The 26706-nt window shown below is 34.5% G+C and overlaps 1 protein-coding gene across 3 annotated transcripts in view; it reads left to right on the forward strand.

The window, feature by feature from the left end:
* The window catches only part of LOC138333512 (neuronal acetylcholine receptor subunit alpha-10-like), a 78345-nt gene that overhangs the window by 8954 nt on the left and 42685 nt on the right, over positions 1 to 26706 (forward strand). The window contains exon 1 of one of the 3 annotated variants that reach the window (XM_069281936.1): positions 22050 to 22611. The exons of the other annotated variants lie outside the window; for them this stretch is intronic. The gene's annotated coding sequence lies outside the window, so the exon portion shown is untranslated. Of the gene's footprint in view, positions 1 to 22049; positions 22612 to 26706 lie in introns of those variants that run through there. 3 annotated transcript variants of the gene reach the window in all.

The following is a 26706-nucleotide window of genomic DNA, read 5'->3' on the forward strand; positions in this document are numbered from 1 at the left end:
GAGAACTGAACCTTATACATTGAAATTTTGTTTGAATAATTCTGTCACCATTCGTGTTACAAATTCCGGATAAAGACGACCGAGTCTTTTTTTTATTATGTACATATGATTATAACCGAAACCATTATATTCATGTAGCATATAAAGATATGTTCACAACCCCTTTGTAGCAATATTAATAAATGTGAATGTCAATTATCAGTAGAACATCTGCTTTTAAAAATCAACATTTTACCCCAGTACTAATTGCACGTTGTGATTTTATAATCGGATAAAAGTGTGTTTGGTGGTATGATTCAGCGAGATAACACTATAGATAAAAGCGCTATACTTACACATAACGGAAACACATTTATCTCTACTACATGATATTCTATATGCAGATGCATCACATGCAGAAGAGACCGTCCCTGGGCATTGAACAAAACCGCTTAATCAAGTTCACGTATGGAAGCGAAGCCAATATTATGTACCTATAATGTAATTATTATAGATATTGATAACATTGCTTAAAAAACTATCGGTATCACATACAATGATTTAGTATATTACGCTAAATTGATCATCTATATTATTCATTGTTTGTTTTTTTTCAAAAAGAAAAATGCCGTTAAAATTTCGGAATTGAATTGATGATGTGATTATCTATGAAAGACTAACTGCCTGCTTAAGACACTGACATCGCGTCACGTGTGGCCTTCAGTTGAAAGCTCCTTCCTGCGATAAATGATCTTGGTTCTGGTCATTGGCTGATTCTCAGTACGTTGCACACATGGGAGACCGTTCTCAAACGACCTTGGCTGTTAATGGGACTTTAATGTAATTAACTATACCAAATCAAAATCACCACATGTATGATAGTCCCTACATTTGATACCTACTCAATAGTATGATCGAATTGTAATTGTGGTAATATACGTTGTCCGTATAATGTGACTATATGAGGGAGCTGTTCAATGTATTGTTCGGTTGGAGTTTCGTCTGGAATCAGGTAGCAAAGCTTTAACGTACCCTGTTTCCCTAAGCACCCGCATTCACCACACCTGGGAAAGGCTGTACTTGAAACAAGAGGACTCAATGGTTAGATTTTAATTGACCTAACGTCTTACGAATGTAAGACGTTAAGTCAATCAAAATCTGATAATTGTCTCTAATTAAGATGCAATTAGGTAGAGGCATTATGTTTATACTTAACTTTTGCTACCTGTAAGATGTTCATACTTTCACTTGCTGTCTGTGATAGGTTCATACTTTCACTTGCTGCCTGTAATATGTTCATACTTCCACTTGCTGCCTGTAATATGTTCATACTTTCACTTGCTGTCTGTAATATGTTCATACTTTCACTTGCTGTCTGTAATATGTTCATACTTTCACTTGCTGTCTGTGATATGTTCATACTTTCACTTGCTGTCTGTAATATGTTCATACTTTCACTTGCTGTCTGTGATATGTTCATACTTTCACTTGCTGCTGTGATAGGTTCATACTTTCACTTGCTGCCTGTAATATGTTCATACTTTCCACTTGCTGCCTGTAATATGTTCATACTTTCACTTGCTGTCTGTAATATGTTCATACTTTCACTTGCTGCCTGTAATATGTTCATACTTTCACTTGCTGCCTGTAATATGTTCATACTTCCACTTGCTGTCTGTAATATGTTCATACTTTCACTTGCTGTCTGTAATATGTTCATACTTTCACTTGCTGTCTGTAATATGTTCATACTTTCACTTGCTGTCTGTGATATGTTCATACTTTCACCTGCTGCCTGTTATATGTCATTCATACTGTTCACTTCCACTTGCTGCCTGTAATATGTTCATACTTTCACTTGCTGTCTGTAATATGTTCATACTTTCACTTGCTGTCTGTAATATGTTCATACTTTCACTTGCTGTCTGTGATATGTTCATACTTTCATTTGCTGTCTGTAATATGTTCATACTTTCACCTGCTGCCTGTAATATGTTCATACTTTCACTTGCTGCCTGTAATATGTTCAAACTTTCACTTGCTGCCTGTGATACTGTTGAAGCCTGTTCTTGTGGTGTTTATAAACTAAAACTATAGCTGCTGGTTATTAAGCCAACGATGTTCATATAGACATGTTCGATTATTGCATCGTGACGACTTGTTATGAAGTCAATCGTCCTTCCGTTCCTGTATGCTATCATAATTCATTTATTTATTAAATCACTATTTCAAGATAAGACGGAAGGATCCCATTTTTAAAATTGATGAACTATATAGTTAATTAATATTTGTAAAATGATATCGTTTAATTTTATAAATCTATCAATGTTGGACGTAAGAGTTGAACCTGCTGCCCCTATTGCATGATTGGGAAAGGCGAGTTTTAGGATATTGTTTCTATTCTGCCTAACTGACTTCTTCTTTGAGCAAGGCTCCGGGTTCTGTCCCCTGGCCAAGACACACCATAGTCTACATAAATGAGAGTTTCTGTTCCCGCTAAGCGATCAACATGAAAGAAGTGGACTTGTTTGCCCATTGTCAATTAATGTCGTGTGTGATTGTTGTGTTGGGCCGCACTACACACACGCAACGCACCGCATGTATGAAATCCCGTTCTTGAGTAACCCCAGCTGTTAATAAGACAAAATTAGCTTTAATATGTACATTTTGTATATCATCAAAAGAATACTTGTGTAACATCATCCAAATAACAACGAAATATCAACGCCTGAGGTGTCAATCAACATTTAAAATGCCTGGGAAGACACCAAGTGCTTCAACAAATAGAAATTGGCGACAAAGAAACTCGTTGCCCTGGCAAACACAATAAAAAATATAGGAACCCCGTTACATACACTAGGGGCGTAAAACTGTTAGCAATTTCCAAGTGTCGTGATACGTCGTGAAATATCAGTAAATTTTATTGCAATGGGATTTTAGGGCTATTTGTAATGTTAACTTGTCAATTTCCGAGTTAATCTGACATTATCGACCCCCAGACGGCGACATAATGCCAAATACGAGATTATAGACGACAAAGGTTGTTCACACATGAAGGAAGCACAAAGTTGTGTGATTTAACAAGTGCATTTTAACACGTGCCAGACAGTATACAACGTCTCGTTACGGCCGATTACTTCCCTGTGCAATTACAATGTAGGTATAAAATTATATTTGTTATATTTTACAGTTTATTATTATAAGTGCACTACTGTTTTATTTTGACTAATAATGTGAGGTCAACTTTAAAATATTCCAACGCCAGTAAAAAAAGACTCCAAATTAAAACCATGCATTTAAATGTAATACCGTACTTGACAGGGGTATATCATGATCTCTAGATAACAAGGTAGTTTGCTTTTACTATGGTAGTGTAGATAGCTCACACGCGCTAGACAGTTACATGATGTCATCAAGACGTTGCATTAAGACGTTACAGTGATGATGGCACGATAGAAATGCTTTTTAACAATCGGATGTTTAGTGTTGTGTGAAAGCATGACAGAAATACTCAGATAGACAGGCATATCAAGCCTCGTGTTGACCAGTCGAAATCTTCCACTCCTGGCAGTCCAATGATAGATTGTTCACAAAAAAAAACATCAAATACATACTCTTACTAATATATCTTTCGTACTATATTTGTTACTTTGTGAAACGGTAACCAAATTATTTAAAACGAAGTTATTATATTTTTTTGTTTTCTGTCTTTTAAATATTATTCAAATTAATTTATTGAATTTTGTATAATTATGTCTATGATATTTAGCGGTCGCAGATAGTGATTCTGCAGAGAACCACGGTCATCCTATCAACAAAATGGAACATTTTCATGAAAAAGGCACGCCAGAAGTATGATGTTAGATAAATGAAGATGCACTTGACCCTAGAGCTTCAATTTGACTATGCTTTAAAAACCAATAGCCATTCCTTTTGAAATATTTTTTGCTAGTAATCTTACTTTTTTTCTTACCTATTAGTCCGTCCTCTTGATCTATTCATCCTGTCTACATTATGTTAACGAAGTTAGCACGTTGTTACACCAATGACATACATTTACGTTAGCAATCATAAGCACAGAGACTGTAAGCGTTAGTCATCAAAGAACTGTGGAGAGCTGTGGAGAGCTACATAGTGCCATAAACTATTAACTTATCAAATATATATAAAATGTGATTGCCAATATTGTATAGCTTGAAAGGCATAATGTGATGTGTCAATTAGTGTATATTACTTATTTATTACACCATGTACTTTACTAGTTCGGTTACTTTAGAACAAGCGAGTTTATTTTGAGTTCCTGTGCAGACTAAACACAACAAGTATACTGCAGACAGCGTTGGTTGGTTAGTTGTATGGACGTAACGTACTATTAATGGTAGAATAATTAAAGGACGGCCTAACTTGTATACAAAGTATAGGTTGGGAGTCGAGGCCCCGTATCAAACGATAGTAAAAAGACAGTTAACGGAATTACGAATTAGTCTGCATCCCCTTTACAATAATTGAATTTTAAAACTATATTCAGAAATGTTTTGTTGATTTTTACGAAGTGTGCTTGATTTAAAATTACCTTTTATCTCTTGTTTATGATATAAATAAGTTCACATTTTCAAAAAAACATTTAAATACATCTTTAGATAAAAAGAAATGCCACAATATATTGATAGATAGCACAAGATACGTTTTATCCAATCTAAATACAAAAAGAAAGAAAGACAAAAAATTCAATATTGAAATGCCATTTATTTTACTTACCACAATATTCCACTCTGTTTTATGATTTGAGATCACTCTTACCTTTTTGATTACATATTATCTTTGTCTACATTGTATATCAGACGGTATCGGCCTTTTTTCGATAATCAGTAGGAAGAGTTAATTTAAATGGTGTATTAGACTAGAAACTGGTATACGGGGCTAATTTAGTTTTCAATATAAATGTATAAACTTTATTTAGTATGGGAGGAAACCGGAGTACCCGAGGAAACTCATGTGATCGGGCAGGTGACCCTTAAACTTTTCACGTCCGTGCCTGGGATTGAGCCCCGGCCGGCTAGGTGGAAGGCGAGTGGCTTAACCACTTCACCACCCGATCAATAGAAAACTATGCAAAACCATTATCATAATGTCAAATTTGTATTTGTCATTGAACATACTATTTTTTTTATATTTATTATATATACGTATTACTTCTGTTGAATTTATAAACAATTTGTACATGTTCTTTTTCATTTTTATCTCATATCTATCGATCTTGACTTATGCATTTTTAAAACGACTTCTTTATCCATTTTTTCGCTAAGGTTTTTTTCAATAAGAGATGTTTAAGGCTTTCAGTTAGGTGATACATATCGCTTTCCTAAGAAGAAGTATTTCCATAACATGCAAATCCAGCTGTGGATCCTTTCAAACCAGACAAAACGCCTTGAACTGACATAGTAATCTTTATCTCTTGGACAATATAATTGTTTATACAGCCATAGTAAATTCCATACCAGTACAAACAATACCAAGGGATTTTATGAATATTTACAACTGCTGCGCTGAAGAATGTTATCCATGCAATGCATATACATTTCCTGTATACCTGACATTTAAAGAATGCATATAAATCAGTCAAGGTCAAATTTACCGAAATCATCAGTACCAACTGTTATGAAGGAAACACAAGCTTGAATCACATAATAAGCAAGAGTAATACAATTTATCCTGGAACTGCCCCACATTTTAACGGATAACTAATGTCCGATAAACTTGAGCTTTATCCGTCAATACGATCACGTGAATTTTTTCCACATCTGATTGAATATTTTCTAACTTGACCCCGAATTTTAACATTCCTTTGAATGAAACGTCATTCAGTCCCTCTAAAAAAGTGACGTCACATTTACCGGAATGACGTCATTTTTACGATATCGAAAATCTCGTATGGCGGTGTCGTCTTCATCTTGGCTCATGGCAAAGGTATGTATTGCAAAGTAATTCTTCAGTGGGTAATAGTATCAGTAATTCAGTTCAGTGGGTAATATCACTGAAACAATATGAAAATACTCAAAAAACAATAATTACCCATCAAAGAATTACTTTACCATGCATATTTTTTTGCAATGAATCAAGAAAGAGACGACACCGCCACATGAGATTTTCGATTTCGTAAAATGACGTTATTCTGGCAAATGTGATGTCATATTTTGGCGGATAAAGCACAAGTTTATCCGGCAGTAGTTATCCGTCAGTGTGTAGGGCAATTGCAGGATAAATAATAGTCAGGGCCTTTCGTTTGACATACTATTTGATAAAGCGTATATAAAACTAGACCAAACACAATATTAATGAAAAAATGTATTTAGATTGATTGAAGCACATTTTCTTTTACCAAAGGAATAATTCGACCGCTTTCCTGAACAAAAATACATCAAGCGAAGACATCTGAATCCATAGGGTGACCCATTGATTCCAAATCATCTAGCTGGCAAACAATTAATAGTTCTAAAAAATCAGGGGAAACTAAATTTACTGTTACGGTAACTGCGAATTGCAATTTTAAGTCTTGCTTTATGTGTTAAACTGTTTAATGAACGGAAGTCAAACACCGGCACCATACAGATTGGTTTGGCAGTTATACATGTTGATACAACACCTAGAGACGCATATTCTCACTATCGATTCGAGTCTGCAGTCTCATGTCTTTTAGCTTCTAAACCTCGTTTGACGAATAGGAAATTGTACTTTAAGCCCAGCAGGGACATGGCCACATCTCGTCTTTTCTGGAATGTCTCGGCATTTCTCTCCGGAATATCTAACGAAAATAAATATGTTCTGTGACTTTAAAAAAACACAAGTTGAGACATGGTCCAGAAGAGAGAAAAACCCATATAGCTTAAGCAAATCCAAGTGTAACTGTACTTTGCATGTTACAGAAGCGAACAGCGTTCCTATTTTTCAGTAGTTCAGTTTTTGTTTCAATTGTTTAACAGTGTTTGTATCTCGTAACAAACGCAATGTCAGAGAAATGATATGAACTGCTGTTGTCTGTATAATGAACAAAAGTGCAATACTTTCTGTGCATTTGCTTTTATCATTATTTTTGACTGAAAGAAACATTCGTTCATTTAACCTACACGGATCTGTGAATAACCCGAAAACTCATTGCCGAGTATTTTTTCAGGTATGTTTTTTAACCCCGTGCTAGTAGCAAAAGTAATATGGTTATAATATGTCATTTTTATAAACTTAAATAATCCATTTTAGATAAAGTATATTTAGTCTGAACGGTCTAGAATGTAATGCAACCTCAGTTAACCAAAATCCATGAGTTTTGATTTAAAACGTTCTCTCATCAAGGATGACTCTTGTTAATTAACAGTCATTTATGCATTGTAATATAGAGATAAATTGTCAAATATCTAAGATTCATTTTTGAGTTAAAAAGATATATATATAGCAATACAAATATGATATAATATATATTATCATTTTTCTTGGTTTTTCCGCCAATCTCATTGGACGTCGGTACCCCACGTGACCCCCTATAAAACAGTGATCGACTGATAAAAGTTGATTGAAAAACGTTGATTGACCGATCTGTCTATAAATAGATAGGGATTTTCCGACTCAGTGCATCAAAGCGTCGAAGTCATTTAAGCGTTTGAATGCGACATGCATTATAACGTTGATAAATCAAGCGTTTCTAAGATGCCGATTTTGTTGGTAACACATTTGCGTCAAACACAGCGAATGATAGACAGACGGATTTGCAGTCTTGATGAGAAATGAAACATTTTAACCAACGTCGGAGCTTCAAATACAAAGATGTAATTATGATACACGTAAGGGCGGTGCTTTTATTTAGACAGTATTAAAAGCTATACACGTGTATACGTAGTTTATCGGACATTGAGAACCATAAAAAATGCAGTATGATGGTGTATTCGCCGTCTTCTACTGTACATGTATCTGTAAATCAGGATTGATAGGAAAACTTTATCTTAATCCTCGTATCATTGGTATGATCATTTTGATATTTACTCATTCAATACCTGGTAATATATCCTGAAATACAACTGCAGATATATACACTCTAGATTGTGTTATGTTTTTCTTATTTATCCCTGGTAAAGAAAAACCAATTCAAATAATAAAACAATTGTAGCATTTTGAATTCGGTCCTCGTTACGTCCTCGGTCGATAATTTTTCTTTGGTCAATAAAAACATGCATCGACCTCACCAAAATGCTATAATTGTATAATATATTATAATATAATATAATATACCACAGTCTCTCAAACACAAACGAACGCAACACTCGCATTATATGTAGGGATTCCGTCCTTGAATAACCCTAGCTATTGATGAAAAAACGCCATTATCAAACAAAACCAAATTAACGAAGTTGTCCTTGGAACGTGTTAGTAATTTAGGATATCCATTCCTTTAATTTACTCCCTTAGAAACTTTTTCTGTCGAGATTATATCAGTGCAAACACATATTAGTTACAGTTGTGACAATAAAAATACTTCTCGTTTTGGAAGAGGAAACATTTGATCCACACAGGCGCACGAGCAAGTTTTTTACCGACCCGTTTGACCTTTACCTAACATGTCGCCTAGCCATTAATCGGATGACATCACGGATTAGATGTAGTCCCACATGATGTGTTCGGCTATATAATGATATTGCTTTGAGAGAAAGGAAAGACTATGGCCTTCTAATCTGATTGTAAAGGGCAGAAAACCGTCATCCTGTGGCTAGCATTACGTTATAAAGACGACAGGTCCCGTGTGGGTCGATCATGTCCAGTAGATGTATTGCATCTCATGTCACCTAACTTAACTCGTGCAATTAAGGTACTCTTTTCCCAGTGCAGCTTTAACAGCGGATTGAATGGTAGTGTGCGTAATGTTTGGCCCTGTGTACTTATTAAATACAGAATAGGTCTCAGGTTTAAAAGGCATTTCTTATTATATTATATTTCAAGTACAATTATGTAACAGAACATTTTATTGTCAAATGACTTTCAAAGTTGATCGCAAGGAGGTAAATCTATCTCTTAACTTTCAAATTGAAAATGTCAGTACAGTACTGAGTACTCAAGACATGCTCTTAGAGCAGTTAATATTAGTACTCCTGCGCAATTCGTTCATCTGGTTTTTGTAGGAGTCGGAACCGCACTCGACTTGGACCTTGTTTTGTAAGACTGTTTATGATAATTGTTCAGAGCGCTTACTGTTCCTGAACATATGAATCAAATTAACTTTTTATGCACTTTGTACGCACTTAATTTGTATTAGTTGCATTGTGTGATTTTCAGGATTTTATTATATTTTATGACTGCAAAATAGTGACATTAAAATCAACACGAGAATCTTTAATTTTTTTTTTTAATTTTTATTGTAATAAAAGAGGAACAACATTACAAAAGTAACTGTGGATTTAGGTCATCAACTAAGTTGCTTGATTCATTCAGATACTGAAGTCATTTAGAATTTTAAAATACCCTGAAAGGAGATACGAGAAGCATGTTAGCTATTGGTTCTTTTTTCTCTTATCGATTGAAACGACATGTAACGTGTGTCTTACTTTCATAATGATTTTTATGTCAGTTATGAACAGCTGTATTTGATATACTTATGAATCCCGACGTTTCAGTTAAGTGGAACTTTAAAAAAATAACTTACATATATCAATAACGTCTTTACGATACTTGGTCTATATCATATGATAAACTAGTACGATAAAACGCATAGTTTGAAACATTAAAGTGCATGCATAAATAATACATTAACAGCATTGTAATACATTAAAATACTTGGACGCATGCCTCGCCATGTGCGACGTGATAAGCAGATGAATAACAGATGGTTTTAAGGCTGAGGTGAAATATACGGTTGACAGAAGTCATTATATATATATATATTGCGCAGACTAGTTTATCGGGATTAATTCTTATATAATGACCATTTTATCAGATGTACATAGATACAGGTGTAACGGAGAGAAGACTACTCGACGGGAGGTCTCCACTGCCGCTACAGAGATCGTGAGTTTGTGGTGGTTGAACGATATTTCCAGACATACAATGGTATTGATATCACACCCACCTTGGTGATTTACCACAACCACATTGCTATATGTATCAGAGCAGGAGACCAAATGTTAATCATTATGTACTCAGAATTGGAAAGGAATAGAAATTAGTTTTTGAACGTTGAAAGAATACTGACTTCGTGGCTATGATATGTCAATTTCGTCTTCGACATTCATTTGCGATCATAAGGTTACAATACCCATAGATAAAGGAGACAAAATTTGCAAGTAAATCTGGCTAATAATAACGTATGATACGTGTACGATATTACAACCATCATACATATTATAAGTAAGTCGTTGAGAATGGTGGTGAAATCATCTCAGTCAATTCCTCCCGATTCATCAATACTTTGTTTAACATTATGTTAGAGCGCGATGTTTAGTGTAAACACGTGGCTACTAAATTTCAAAACAAGTGTGTGAAGATTATCATTCTCATATTTAAACATTGACTAGAAATTGCTTTGAGCGTCTTTGGTGTGAATGGTAATTCGCAAAGATAAAGTACGAAGATTGAAGATTACTGCTTCTCAGGCCTATTTAATTCAACACTTAGTTATTATCCTTTCCCGTCGTAGGAACGTCTTGCTGCTTCCTAGTACTACAAACTTTTACACAATTCTAAAAAAGATCCATCTTAAAACTTAAAAAAATGCCTTCAATGAAGATATCATCTTTAATACGTATTGCCGCGAATTAGAAATGAAAACTTGCTAAATCGGTCCCTTGACGGGATAGAGTGCAACACTAAATATTCTCTATCTGTAGGCCGTACCTCCGAACACTCTCTTTTTGTGCAGATAACAAGTGTTCCCTTCGGTTATTCATATGTACGTCTATAATGCTGCGAATGTCACAACAAAAGGTTAAAAAATGAAAATGACTCTAATAAAAGGAGTGATAGATTATGCCATGTGCAGAATCATTTCTCAAAATATCGTTGTAATTTTACGTGATCTTTGTACATACGAAAACACACCAACAACGGCATGTTTCAGTAGATTAGCACTATAAAAATCGCAAGAATTCCTCTATTATAAGGAAACCGCACGAATATACCACAGTCTATACAGACCTTAACACAAAGGACACAGTGAAAGCCACCTAAGATGAACCTAGCTGTAATTAGGACGTAAAATCTAATAAACCAAAACCCAATTATCAACGTGACAAACAATATGTAACTACGGTCTAACTAAATGAATGTTTGTTTATATAGCCTTAGGCTTATTATCTTAATTCAATTGCAGGATTAAAGCCGAAAAACAAATTTCTCAATACCGCTTCTTCATTGGAGCCGTTTGTAACATATGTTTCTGACATTAAGAAAACAATGGCCATACAGAGAGCTAGATAACCGGCCAAGTACTGCTAATTGGGAGGACACTGTTAAACCACAGGTTTCTATGAGAAACGGTATGGTGGCATTTGGAAAAGATTTCTTTGTCGCTGTGGGGAGTCGACACAGCCGTCAATTCCATGGGAACACAACCTGTCTGACATACTCCTTCCGGACATAACAAATCGCTTTGACAGTCTTTCGATATTGCTCCCAACAAACCACAGGCAGATAGTGCGGTAATAACTTATTATTTTTGTTGTTGTCAAGATATCTGACGTTAGTGCATTTCTTTGGGCCAGATTTGGTCATATGACCTTTGCAGTTAAACAAGGATGTAACTTAACTTCGTAAAATTGATTTTACACATAATCTCTGCATTCGAAAATCAATGCAATTTTCGTTAGCTAAAAGCGATTTATCAGGTTGTCCATTTGCTTTGAAGTTAAGTGCAAACTAAAGGGGCCGTTCTTTATAATACATAATATTTTCAACAGTAACGATCTACATACCATATTAAAACCCATCTCATTTCCTGTAGTCTACATATATTGTTAAGAAATATGAAAAAAAGGAAGGCTACTAATTTTGAAATTTGAGCATAATATTTATGTCATATATGTCACATAATATGACCGCAGTTATGTTGGTTTTATGTCATATGTCTATATTTAAAGATTTTCAAAAGAACCGGATCCGAACACCTGACAACAAAATAGCTTAAAAGTCAACAATGCTGTGGACGTGTGAAAATACTTCCTTTTAAAGATTAGCATTATTATCTTATCATAATTACGTACGTTACTTGAATTGTTGTTTCTATTGAAGATCATGATAATGAACAATACATTTGTAGTTTATTTACTGTGACGATATATTAAGGTTGTTGGTCGATTATAATGAATTCCCTATTAACAACTAAGGTACATCTTTAACACACTACGAATGGCGTGCGTGGAAAATCACATTTACAATGTGTGATACGAACAAGTTTACCTTTACCTGTTCATTTAACTGTGTAATTGTTTAACGCTATCAGGTGATAGTTATATTGTTTACGATCTATCGACAGCAATTTGAAAGTTTATATAAATAAACATTGCACGTCGAAATTTGTCCATGAGCGTAACAAAAAAGCAAACAATTACTTAAACTATTGAATCTTTATTTTTTTACATTTCTACCTTTCATTTAATTCTTGATGTTGTTACGGCTTGGCAATCACGTGAATATTCTCCAACGACGCCCTAAATAATTATAATCAATTGTAACAGTGTAACACTGGTCCTGGTATAGCGCTATCTCCATGAAAGGTATGACAGGTGTGTGAAATATAGACGCCAATATTGTCGCTCGGTATTACTTTAACATGATACATATATTACTTAAATATCACAACTACATTATATAAATACTACCTGCATAAGAGGGTGACAGTGCCTAGTGTCACCCCGAGGATATTACTGTCATCCGAGGCGTAGCCGAGGGTAACAGTGATATTCCGAGGGGTGACACTAGGCACTGCCACACTCTAAAGCAGGTAGTATTTATTTTATTATACCAAAAGTCTAGAAACAAAATTAGTTTCAAGTATTTACAATCTATTGAAACATTTTAACTGATTTTAGCAAAAGTCGAACAGTCACCGTCGGCAGTAGAATAGCATATCAGCTTCTACTCAGTAGCGCTAACTATCATTGCATTATAAAAAAGAATACTCACAATAAGCATTTAGTGAAAATTCTTGTTGTCTTGTCTCCTGCGTTTGTTTAAATCTTACTTTTTTGTAAATCTCAATGAATTTTGGTTTCGTTCCGTCGTCTGTTTACAACATTAGCAACGTCACGAAGACGCTTGAAATCGCATGTCTTCCGTTCACCTAATCACCGACGGGTTCATAAAAACCAACATATAAGCTTAGCGCTTTGACGGTAAGCGAAAAGACTTGAACGGAAAGCTCCGTCCTTACTATGATTTTTGTTTATTGATAAACACAGACAAATTTTGCAAAACTATTACTAAATAGCTCCAGATAAATTTTGAAGCATCGCTTCAAAAACAAAGATGGCGTCGAAAAAAAAACGAGTGCGCATCTTTTTCGGGCGGTTACTATTTTGCACTGTCAAAAATACACTATCACCCGTTGCTAGGGGGTTGCTACGAAAGTGCCTATTGTTTCCTATTGTTCTAATGTTACCTGCCGTGTGAAAGTGTAAAATACCAAATATCTCTCGACCAATCAGAATGCAGGATTCTCACTTGAGGTATAATAATATACATTGTTAACTTAATTATGATGATCCCTTTTATATCAACAAATGTTGCAAGAATAACATAAAATGTTAGTTGTGAAATTTATGAGAGATGAGTGAAATGTAGACTCCAATAATTTCGCTCGTGGTTATTTTAACCTGATGCATATATTCCTTAATTAACACAACAACAATGTATACATTGTACATTGTAAACTTAATCATGATGATCCCTTTTATGACAATAAAGGTTGCATGTATAACATGAAATGTTTGTTTTGATTGTTGATGTGAGATTATGAATATGTGTGTATATTTAACCTCGCTATTGTACTATCAACGAACTACGAATATTTCTATCCATGAAATGATATAAAAGTTCAAAACCACGAAAAAAGTACACACGAATAATTGATATCATACAGTAAGAATAAATTCCTTAAGATCGAAATAATTGCTAGATAAAACATGGTTGCCGATAAATCATCGTCTTACACGGTATCAGTGCGTTTATCCCGTCGAGATGAATTCATTAAATCAAAACTATAGTTCAAAGACCACACGTGTCGGACAACAAAGGAGTATAATAGAAGTTTGTTAGCCGCAGATGGCGGCCATTTCAGGTCAATTTCAGGTAATAATTGGGCCAATGACTTGGTTGGGCGTCCATGGAATAAATCGAAGAAGCTAATTGGTAAACTCTTCTAACCACAACTCGCCAGGTTTAGTTTAGTACATAATTCTGAGTCGCCGTAGAGTATCAAAAAGTTCTGTAATGTTTCCTTCGCAAAGGGAAACGTCGAAATTATTTTTATTTAATGTTATAAAGGCAATATAATTTTAAAGTTTCTTTTTAACATGCTATTTAGACTGAACCTGCCACTTGGCAAGATCTTGGTTATGCTTATAAAATGCTGAATAATTGCCAAGGCGGTATTCCGTTCTACGAGTAGTTATAGAATCATGAAAAAATCAACAGGAATAGAACATTGAAATTCATAACAAAAGCATTGCTGAAAATTTTGTATGTGAAGAGTGTTGTCCATTATCTTATCGACCGATTAAGTGTTTGCCTAAATCCAAACAAATTGGCTAAGAATATATAAAATCATCTAACATGTATTTTTTACGTACGATTAAGTCACGCAGCATTCTCGAAAATAAATTTCCTCCAGTTTTATTCAAATGCAGGTAAAGTAGAACTCAAAAAGTTAAGATCGCGATATCAAATCTCCCCGAAAACATCTTTAGCTATAAAAACGCGAAATTAAGTCGATGTACAGTATAGCTTTCTACCTTTGCTGTGGATCTAAATACCTTTGCCTCAGCATATACTTCATGGTTTGGCCATCGATTATTTTGCTCCGTTTTCAAAAACAGGTAAAATTTTATCATTTTAATTGTATTATTTGAATTCCAAAACGTTAATATGAAATTTATATACCTATACTATGTATATCCAACAACTCTTTAGAAAAAATATATATCATGTGGATGAAATAAATTCAAAAGCATGTCTTGATCAGATCCATTCCAACAGCGCCATACATATGTTGCTCTATACAGCATGCGATTATGTTTTCGACTGAACGCAGAATGGCCGCCGGCGTTGATTTGGGAATAGAAATAGTCGATTTGGACCCTAACATAGTTTACCCTGTTGCATTAGATAGCAGTAAAAAATGTAAATGCAGCATAACAGTTGACATGAACATTTCTACGAGTAAGGTATTTCCACAACACGATATATGGTACTGGAATATGTCAATGTCGGAGTGGTTGCCAGACGATGTGCCTGTACTCTTGACCCTTGGCCTAGAGCGCGTGCTATAGGGCGCGTGGTGGATTAAACACTAAGGAGTATAAATCCTAATGTTTGTAAACATCCTATGTTATATACAATATAAGTCGCATCTGTACCCTTGCTACCTCAGATTTGCTTCTGTTCCGTATTGAAATGGATTTATGTTAATATGACTGGTGTGGGAGCTAAGCCAAGTTTCTTTCTGAAGTGTGGCACTCTCTTCTCTTAGTTATATTGCCGTACCTAATCAAAGTAATAAATGTATATAAAACCTTAAATACTGATCCAAATCATGAATCATAACCACTTAAATGTTTTGGTAGAGCAATTTTATTATTTTATTTCCAGCACCTAGCTATGTAAAAATATATTTTAAAACACATTGATATGATGATTCTCACTAAGGTTTCTAACGTTAAAATGTTTTGCTACATTGTAGTAATCTAGCACATTTAGTCTTCATTCTAGAAAAAAAAACGTATTTTCCGTTCGATCACCTATGAATGATATGACCAAAACGAGTACGTTATCTGTAACTGGTATTCCTGAATATCCAATTCAATGTAATCAAAAGTATGACTAATTTTCATTAATGACAGACGTCATTTAGATGAAAATTGTGATTCAGTACAACTTAGCTAAATTGGTTTCCACACTGGATCATGTTATGACTTCTCGTTTCCGGTTTATCGAGGAACATTCTAAACGCTTGCATGCATGGGTGATTTACAATGATTCATGTGACTGAATCTCTATCTATAACTGTTATAAATGTAATGGATCATTACAATATGGTTACATAGAAATAACAAAGAAATCCTAATTAAAAAATTAACATGAATATGATGATTTCCTCCGAAACAATTCGCATTCCATTTTAACGTAAGGTGATATTTCCTCCGAAACGATTCGCATTCCATTTTAACGTAAGGTGATATAGTTGTATTGAAATCTTTGTATACATTCATGAAAGACAGTAGTAAACTGGGCTGTCTGCGTCTTTGCGGTTCGCTACAAACGACTGACAACTTCATATCTGTGTGGTCAAGAGAATTGTAATTACGTGGGCAAAGTGGGTGAAACTGATTTCTCTCTGGTATTGATATTATTATTTAGGTCTTGGTTTATCTGTTAAGAAATGGTCACGTAAACAGCACGACCAGTCATCTGTTTATTCAGAAGGCGAGATAATATGTCCTAATTACTTCAGAAGGAGAATCAAACGAGTGCAGCGAACAGTTGGCGCTATATAAGACTCCAGTAATGACAAAACATCAGTCAATTCTTACGAAGCTTATTATAGAATTTCAAAAAGCTGATATTATTGATGGTGGTGCATCACACGTATTAAATGTTAATCGTTACGTCATTGCTTACTGACATCAGGCGATGACGTCACAATGAGTTTCCAGCCAATGAAATTGCTCTTATTACAGAGAGTACAAATTAAAGTCCATGGATATCAGACGGATAACCGTGATAAACGGAATTGGTAAGGAATTTGGTCAAAGATCTAAATTGTACTTTAGTATCTGATATGTATGATAGTTAATAAATACAAGATACTTGTATAACATCTACGTACTGTATATTTATGCCTATGCGGCGTAAAATGTTTTTAGTAATTCGTAAAAACCGCTTTATATCTCAATCCTAAGGTATGAGATATTTCACTGCTTGAAAGGAAATTACGAAATTTGTCTGATAATTACTTCATTATGTTTACATAATTTAAAATGACAAATAAATAAAAACATAATTCTTTCACGATACAGTGGGAAATTTCAAACATCACCGAAAACGTAGCTCAAACGTAATGTATACGCCCAGATGTTTTACCATATACATTGGGGTTATCTATATATATAGTTGAAGTTTACATTTTGAGTATATTGCCGAAATAAACAAATCAAATAATCTAAATAGTGCGAGCTATTCTTGACCTTGTTTATTCTGTAAATTCATTAATGTCCATCTGATGGATGGAGGGGTCAAATGTCACAACAAATTAATGCCCGGCACTCTCCACGATCCCCATGTTTATCTGTGATATCAGCAGCTACTGTAAATACGTAATTAGTAGATTCTGACATGTGATGACTCACAATCCAAGTCAGAAATCTGAATTTACGTCTACGTACCATTTTGAGTATTTCATGTTGATGATAATGTTTTCTACTTACTATAGAAACATTTTCTGGTAGCTTGACCCCATAAATGTTGGTTAACCCAATTTTCTGTAGGAATTAATTGAGGTTTAAATTAAGAATTTACAATACGACAAGAAACGGTATGAAATGATTACAGCATTTCGGGAGAAAAAAACATTGTGTCTGTGGTTTTATAAAATATTTATTGTAACTATTGTAGAGATTTAAGTTATTAAGTTTAATCTATTTAATTTATTTTTTCTACATACTTTGTCCTTTTATTTTCAAATGGCATGGAGGTAGCAAACAAATTAGACATATTAGAAAGTTTGCAAAACGCAATCAAACAAAGACAAAAGTTCCACATTTACAAAAATCAATATTGAGGTATGCTACGTTTTAAATGAAAGTAACGGTTAGTAAAACAGTTTATTAACCTAATGAGTACCTTTACTGACATTTAGTGTCTTTGCGGTTCCAGAACAGATCACTGATCATGACTTTGCCATGTACAGGGGGCAATTAGTTTCCCACAAATCGTGCATTCACTCGAGTGTTGGCATTATCTTAACTGCATAAGTATGTAGACTTACAAATAGCATGGTATAACAGTGCAGGTTTGCAGTTAAATTGAATTTACACAGTGTAGACATTACTTCACAGATACAACAAATGTGTTTGCACCAAGTATGACCCCCGATTTATCATTGGGTAAAAATACATTACTTTACGACCATTTCTAAAATAAATCTTTATTGGAAATTATATCTTGTTAAGTATTCACGCTGTGAGGTTTATGCAGTGTATCAGGATATTAAATTCGTTAATGCGATAGATCACTTGATTATTATATGAAATACAACCTTGGAGAAACCTGCCAGAAATATGCCATGATTTAATGCATTTAAAGCACAACAAAATAAATTGATATCATAATTCGTGCTCTGCTTGGCTCTTACGTCGTACATCATATACTCATTATAATCTCATCAAATTTTTTAGACCATTTATGTAGTATATATGGACACCCTATCCATATATGTATGTATGTGATATGTTATTACCGGCATTAATACTGAAAACATTAAGATTAAAAAAAATGGTATTCATACTTCATATTATTCCCTTGACATAATTCTGCTAATATTATTCGTGAAAAATTTGTTTTCTATCTGTAATATATCAGGGGAATATTTTTGTAATGCTAGAAATATTTTCATGCAATAATAGTATGGTTGATGCCACAATGCAAGTATTGATTTGTTTTCAGGTCAGTATGTACTATCTTAAAAAAGACTGACGTTCAGCTAAGGTTTTATAGTAGCATATTGGTCAGAATATGAAGTAACCCTAATCTTTCAAACCTTTTACCTTTCTTGAAATATGACATACATAACTTAAGTTTGTAGTTTACCGAAAAATCGAGAAGTTCGTATGTATATAGCTTTAGTTTCCTGGTTGATTGCTGCAAAACACACAGCACAGTACATCCAATTCACTCGGTCATATTATACTGTCAAACGGGCGAACTTGCCATCCTTCGCCTTTCATGCTGAGCGTTAAACAGGAGCAGAAACTACTACATACTTATGAATATAGACGATGTGTTCCAGTCAAATAACAGCGTGTTGTTTGGTATCTTCGGCGGCATGCTTCAGTGATATAGTACTATAAAAAAGGACAAAAGTTTCACTATACAAGAAGACACAACACGAATATACCGAAGTCACTGAAAACACGCACATCGCACTGCATACACGCAATACACCGCATACATGAGAGGTCGTCCTTACATGACCATGTTAATAGGACGTTAATTGAATCAAACAAACAAACAATCAATGGGGTAATCGCTTAATTCCAGACATATGATAATCTGGTGTCAAGAGTGAAATTGGAAAAAGAAAGAAAAGAAAAGAAAACATTCCAATTTTTACGATTGTGTAATTGGGACAGGTACAAAAGTTTTAACGTCCATCTGCAGGGCAATGCTACACATGAGCAGACGATCAAAAATAATGTCGTTATATACCATTTTATTGGTGGATTTATATCCGTATTGTATCATTTAGCATGTTTGCAAACAACATGTAGGGCTCCACTAATAATTCATCTGATCTACAGTCATAACCCACTTGGTTCCAAAAACATCTTGCTAACTATAAATTCATCATTTTTGTCGCGTTAAATTCTGTGACCAACTTCTAATGATTTCTAAGTTGTAGTAAACATACTATGTGTGAACTCATTGAACATGTTGAAACCATACATACATTCTGTATGTCAGACAGAAGCCAGTGAACATACATAAAACATACCTGATTACACACATAGTGTGTCGTTGTAGCCTCACCCTATATTTATCAGTACGGTCTATTAATCAGCGAAAAAGGAATTCTATCATCAGCACGTTCGTCACCTGCTCAAATGGCCTCGTTTGTAACGATTTTACTAATCAGTGACAGTCTAATGCGCATGGAATTATCAGGTAGTGCGGAAGAATAGCTGTCAAACCATCAGACGCCTTAGTTAGCCTGTTTATAACATTCTCAATTATGAATGGGACTTATATAAAACTATAATTTGCCAATTGTAGGAAAAGAAAATACAACTTATGTATGGAATTAAGTCATCCATTTTCTAGCCCTATTATAAAAATAACGTTAGCAATATCTCATCTCATCTCATAACTGTCCTGTAAAATCGTACCAGCTGCCTCGACGGCAACACCAGTTGTCTCCCTTAACGCCACCTGTAGTCTCTCTTGGTACCACCTATAGTCTCTCTGGGCACCACCTATTGCCTCTCTTGGCATCACATATAGTCTCCCTTGGCACCTCATATAGTCCAATCTCATTAAAATACCGATCCTTATAACCACTCCATTAAATATTGGATCTGACAACATCCCATGTGGGGTCATGTTCGGATGACTGTTTTACCACGTGTAATTTCGATCAAATCAATTTTCTTCACTTTGCTGTGTCAATTGATGACTCCATTTACTCCCAGTATACAAAAACATTTAGCTTTGTCGTTCTCTTTGGGCGAGATAACAGCACAACGTGAGCCCTAATGGGAGTTTGTCAGATCCTCTTATCAAACGTAGTGGTAATAAGGATTTGTATTTTAATCAGATTGCATATAGTCTCCCTTGACACCACATATAGTCTCCCTTGACATCAACTTTAGCCTGTCTTGGCACAAAAAGTCTCTCTTAGCACCAACTATCGTCTCCCTTGGCACCATCTATCGTCTCCCTTGGTACCAACTATAGTCTCCCTGAATACCACTTTCTCCTTCGACATCATATCTAGTCTCCCTTAACACCACGTATCGTCTCCTCTGATACCACATCTAGTCCCCCCTAACACCACGTATCGTCTCCTCTGATACCACCTTTAGGCTCACCTAACACCACGTATCGTCTCCTCTGATACCACATCTAGTCCATCCTAACACCAGGTATCGTCTCCTGTGACGTCACGTATCATCTCCCTTGCCGACCGACACGTGTTGACGTCACCTATCGTCCCCCTTGACGTCACGTATCGTCAAGGGAGACGACAGGTATCGTCTCCCCTGACGCCACGTATCGTTTCCCTTGATGTCACGTATCGTCTTCATTGACATCACGTATCGTCTCCATTGACATCACGTATTGTCTCTCTTGATATCACGTATCTTCCTCCTTGATACCGCCTATAGTCTTCTTTTATTCACCTATATTTTGGTCTTGAGATGGTCGTTCGCCGCAAAGGCGCTGGTTTCTGTCTTATAACTGGTACAAACCAAGGTCTGTGAAATATTTTATTTAAAAGATATATATAACTCCATTATATGGTAATTCATAATTAATTTATGAAAAAAGGAAAACATGTTTAATTTCTGACCACTTATGGCACATACAAATGTATGTCCAGATACAACCGGCTTTATTATTATAACTACTTATTCATTTATATATATACAACAAGGATAAAGCATTCTCAAGAATATATAAAAGAACAGACAATTACTGTAGCAGCTGGACGCGACTTACTTTATGATATTATTACTAACCGTATTTCATATTTCTTCTAAAGCCGTGAGCCTCAAATCGCTAGCGTGAACTCTCGTTTAACCTCCATCACAGCTAGAACAGTGTGTAGTGATGTGCCTGTAGTGTTCCTGGAGGGTGACATACACTTGTTATGACTAATTCTGAGAATAAAAACAGAGACAAGTGAAACTACTCGCAACTATATAGATAATAACTGTATCAGCAAAAATTGATTTTCGTATAAAGTGAATACAGTTCTTTGAACAAATATAATTTTCGTTACACTAAAGGGAGAAACTTGATACTCACAAATAGATAATAATGCTATTGGAAATAACTCGACGCGCATCATGAACACTTTGTAAGAACACAAAATTAATGTATTTTCTAAGGCGGAGCGTAGATTTGTGTTTATATCTCGATGCGCTGATTTATGGAAAGCTTGAGAGAATAACTGGTAGCGATAATAGTATTATCTTGCATACGACGAGCCAAATGGTTAGCTTTCATCTCGTACGCTTTCACGAAGCAGTAATGCTTTCAACGCAGGCCTTCTTCGTCAAGATACCAATTATACACAATCGGTGGTACTATTGACTTCTATATGCTGGTACACCTAGAGAATGCACTCCTATATGAAATACCCGAAATCTGGTTAGTTTACAATCTGATGTTTCTACAGAAAAAAAGTAACCGTCAGTCATCTGTTATGTTGATAAACCCTACAAGCCGATAAACGTTGGTATATGAGGGTTTGCCGTGACGATCAACTGTTAATTGTCAGCGATCGCGTGGAATCTTTTTGTGTCTGTATCGTATTGATATCATAGAGACGAACTTTCTTCTATGACATGGGTACAGACAGAAAACATGTGTTGTACTATGACATCATATCATATACCGGATTTTACATCTAGCTAGGAAGCATCTTATCACAAGATAGCCATGAAGGTAAGTCACCGTTTCTTGTTGTTATAGATAACATATTGTTGAAATGTCTAGTTTTTCGCTTCTCGTCACAAGGGATGGCTCGATTACAAGTTAACTTTGATAAACCACTTTATAAATAAAGATTTTACATTTTTGTCAATTCTCTTAAGACAATGTTTATTTCACTTCAAAGCATTGTTTATATGTTTAACATAAGGGAAACATTTAGAAGATTTACAGATGTTTGCCGAACAAAAGGTTTGTTTGTTTTTTTTCATATGAATACTTATTATTCATTATTTGTTGCAAACAAAGCACAAATTATTTCGGTAAAAATAGTTGGAACAATAAAGAGCTGTTGCATTAATATTTATGGCAATAACTAATGAATAAAAAATAAAAATTGAATAAAAATCAGCATAGATGTCTTATAGACCGACGATCGGTTTGCAAGTACCTGTAACATTGTTATTGCATACTTGAATTTTCCGTATTCATGCATGTTTAATGAAAGGGCTCCAATTAGATATAAAAAATTCACAAAACCGTTTTTATAAATTTGAAAGCAGAAATTATCATATTACAGCAAGGTTATAAGTTAGGACGTAGCAAAACGCGATAAGATTTTTTTTCTGCTTCATCTGTTGGACTGAAAGTCTATCTAAGACGTGTATTATAAATTAGTTTTCTTAATCAAATTATCGAATGAAAGGAACTTCGTGCTGTCAATCTCGTAATTTCTCATATAATTGAAATCTGGTTTTTATTAACCCTGAAAAATGTCGTTTTGTATAGTTCTTTAATAAAGATTAGCTATGTCATTTGTGCGAGGAGTTTTAAATTTCAACTTATACCTTAAGCTAAACGATTTAATTGCATTAAATCTATTGACCATTTTAATCTCTGACAACTTAATAAGGTAGTTATGTCTAACTTATAGCAGTGAGTTAAATATAAATCCAAATTTGAAAGATAACCTGGTCAAAAAATGGGATATAATATGGTACTTCTAGAAACATCTCAGACATAGACAATGGGATTGTCGTTGGAATTTTAATGCGATGTCAACAATAATGTTTTGTTGTAGACCTTTTACACAGGCATGGAGCACGTGCACGTATACGAATTATCTACATTTTCATCTATTCTATACACGAAAGTAAACTGTGAATATAAATGGTGTTCATTTATTTTGAAATTTTGAATGGGACGAAATGCCAACGTAATTGTCGCAACCGGTTTAACGTATGGTGATTTAAAAAGCGAGAAAAATCCAATTTCCAGAGAGATTTATACAGAAATTGTAATTAAAAATCCACGATTTTTAAAAACGTGAAAGGTTCATCGCACAATCACAGAAACAAATATTGAAAGTATGAATGTAAAATGAATATATTGTACATCAATATTTAATATTGTATTTCATCAAACCTGACAAATGATCATGCTTAACCTAATGATTTAAACAATGATTTTTCATATCATTAATTATTTGACCCTCGAGGTATTATAATGTATTAAGAAATATTATTCAATGCGCTAGTTATACCTAATTTCATTACATTAAGTTCCCCGTACTGTTTAAAGACCTTAGAATAACGAACCTTAACTTAACCGGAACCACCTATTCGTTCACGCCATAAACATTATTAGTCTACAAGAATACTGCGGCTGTAATTATTATCATGATTTTAAAACCAAATCGATTATTACTGGATCTTCAATGTAATACAACCTGCTTTTATATTATTACTATCGGGATTACATGTTTTGACATTGAACCACATTAAAGATCTTTCGATCTTTCGGATAATGTAACCGGATGGGATGTGTACCTTTGGTGTCTTCAGCAGTAGGCTTCAGTGAGATAAAACTATAAAAAGGACAAGCTCTCCTCTATTATATGAAGACACAACAAGAATATACAACAGTTTCCTTAAACATATAAACATCCATACACCACAAGACATAGTACACGTGGGGTACTAGCTGTTAATTAAAGAGTTCAATTTGATAAACCAAATCAAAATATCGGACATTATATAGAGAGGTTCTTACATGAGTGGCTGTATTATAGGAAATCTCCTAAACGAGTGCAATAACACATCATTTCACGAGTTTAATGAATTTCATATTAGATAGTCAAGAGTGTAAGATTCTATTTATCACATACTGTGGCGTTTATGGAAACGTAGTCGAAACATTAAATTCTGTTTCTATTTAAAAGTGGCGAAATCCGGCTCGAATATGACGTTTACGTCCACCGAGACAATAGCATGACGTAATATTTTCATTATATTGTCATAATTACCTGTGACGTCGCAATGGTGTTATTACGCTGTGTCTTAAGATATTTATGACATGGATATATAACATTGCTGAACGGGCCAGTTATGTGATAAATACCATTAAAATAATACTTAAAGCTAATAAAGCTGACAAGGTTATATTCCATCGATGTATTCCGCTGTAGGAAATATTGATTTTAAAGATAAAGATATTGGCGAGGCTATTAAAGAAAATGTTATATGGAGAGATGTGTACTTGTTAATCATGTTAGATCTAAAGCGTATTTCTCACGCCTCTTAGTGTACAGGGATCGGGTTAAACTAGTAAGTGCCAAATTATGTGCTAATTCAGAGATTTGTTGCAAGCGAGAAGGGAACTTTAAAGATCTATTCTGTTTCCTTACCGGCATAGAAAGCAAATAAAACACAAAATCGTGTTTGAGCTCTCTTTATTACGAAAGGGTGTTCCACCGTTAGCCGAAATGTGTCTATTACTTTAGTCTATTAAATCGTTAAGTATCAGAATCGCTAATCATAACCGTTAAACACCCACCCTGATGCAACAAATGTCTCTAACATTAGAAATTTATCAAGATGTATGTCTTTGATTTGTATGTTGAAACGACGTTGTTTGGGTTTATGCCATATACTTTATGAAGTCTTAGATACGTTTTATATTTTGAGTCGAGTCTCTTTATACTATTTGCTATGTACCGGAATATCCCACGGACATTGTATACAGTACTATAGCAGTTGATATACAAATAGCGAGAACATGAAACTTATAGGAGATTGTCGATTCAGCGATACAAGGAAACGAACCATACTGGTATAATGCATATGTGAAAACCCAATTTCAGGATAATTAAGGTCAAAGATAGGATAATAAGGATTAAGTTAATGTTCATAAAATTATAATTTGATACTGTGATATAATGTATGGTATATGAAGGTATCTTAGTCACGTTAATTCTCACTCCAAGAACGACCTTGACATCAAAGGAGGTATATCGCTCTTATAAATTACATTTCTGTTTTTGTACGAATCAAAGATAGGAAGATGGCTAAAATACCAAATAGTCGAATAACATAACACGAACGAGATTTTCACCTGCTGTGTTTCACGGAAGGATAATGCGTTGTATTTGATATACCTGTTCTAGTCAGATGGTGTACTATGAATCACGGCCTGATTTATTTAAGTAGTACCCGGAAATAAAATAATGAAAGTAAACTATCACCATGGAATCCGCATAATTATATATCTTGAAGATTTATCACATCCAACTCAGAAATAAAAAGATTAGAGCGCACGGCAAGGGTCAATTTATTTAAATGGAAAACCATGCATTAACTGTCGTTTAATATATTGAGGAGAGCCTGGAAGTTCTCCTGGAGATAATTTGGAATAAAATGTGTATGTTTAGTATACAGCTATATCGGTACTATCTATCTAGTCGTTATGTACATCTAATTGGTTTACAAGCCAAGTACGACACCTGCAACATGTTATACTCAATCGGGATAAGGGTTCCTGTAACTAACAAATCAAGAAGGATTGTTTGAAACAATACGTGTTTAAGTGCAATTTAAATCAAATTATTTACCACTTTGTATGATTTGAATTACATTGTGTAACACAAGATGTAAACCTATTGTAGTTTTATAGCCAATCAGAGTATACGGAACACAAGGAAATACTTGAACAGTGTAATAAACGGTAAGTTGTAAAGGTTGGAATAAATAGTGCAGATTTTATCATATAAGAAAAGAGGGACGTTGACAGTTTTATATAACGTCGAATTTTTCGGATAGAACTAAACAGTTA

The sequence above is a fragment of the Argopecten irradians genome, chromosome 10, assembly GCF_041381155.1.
Source record: "Argopecten irradians isolate NY chromosome 10, Ai_NY, whole genome shotgun sequence".
Taxonomy (NCBI): domain Eukaryota; kingdom Metazoa; phylum Mollusca; class Bivalvia; order Pectinida; family Pectinidae; genus Argopecten; species Argopecten irradians.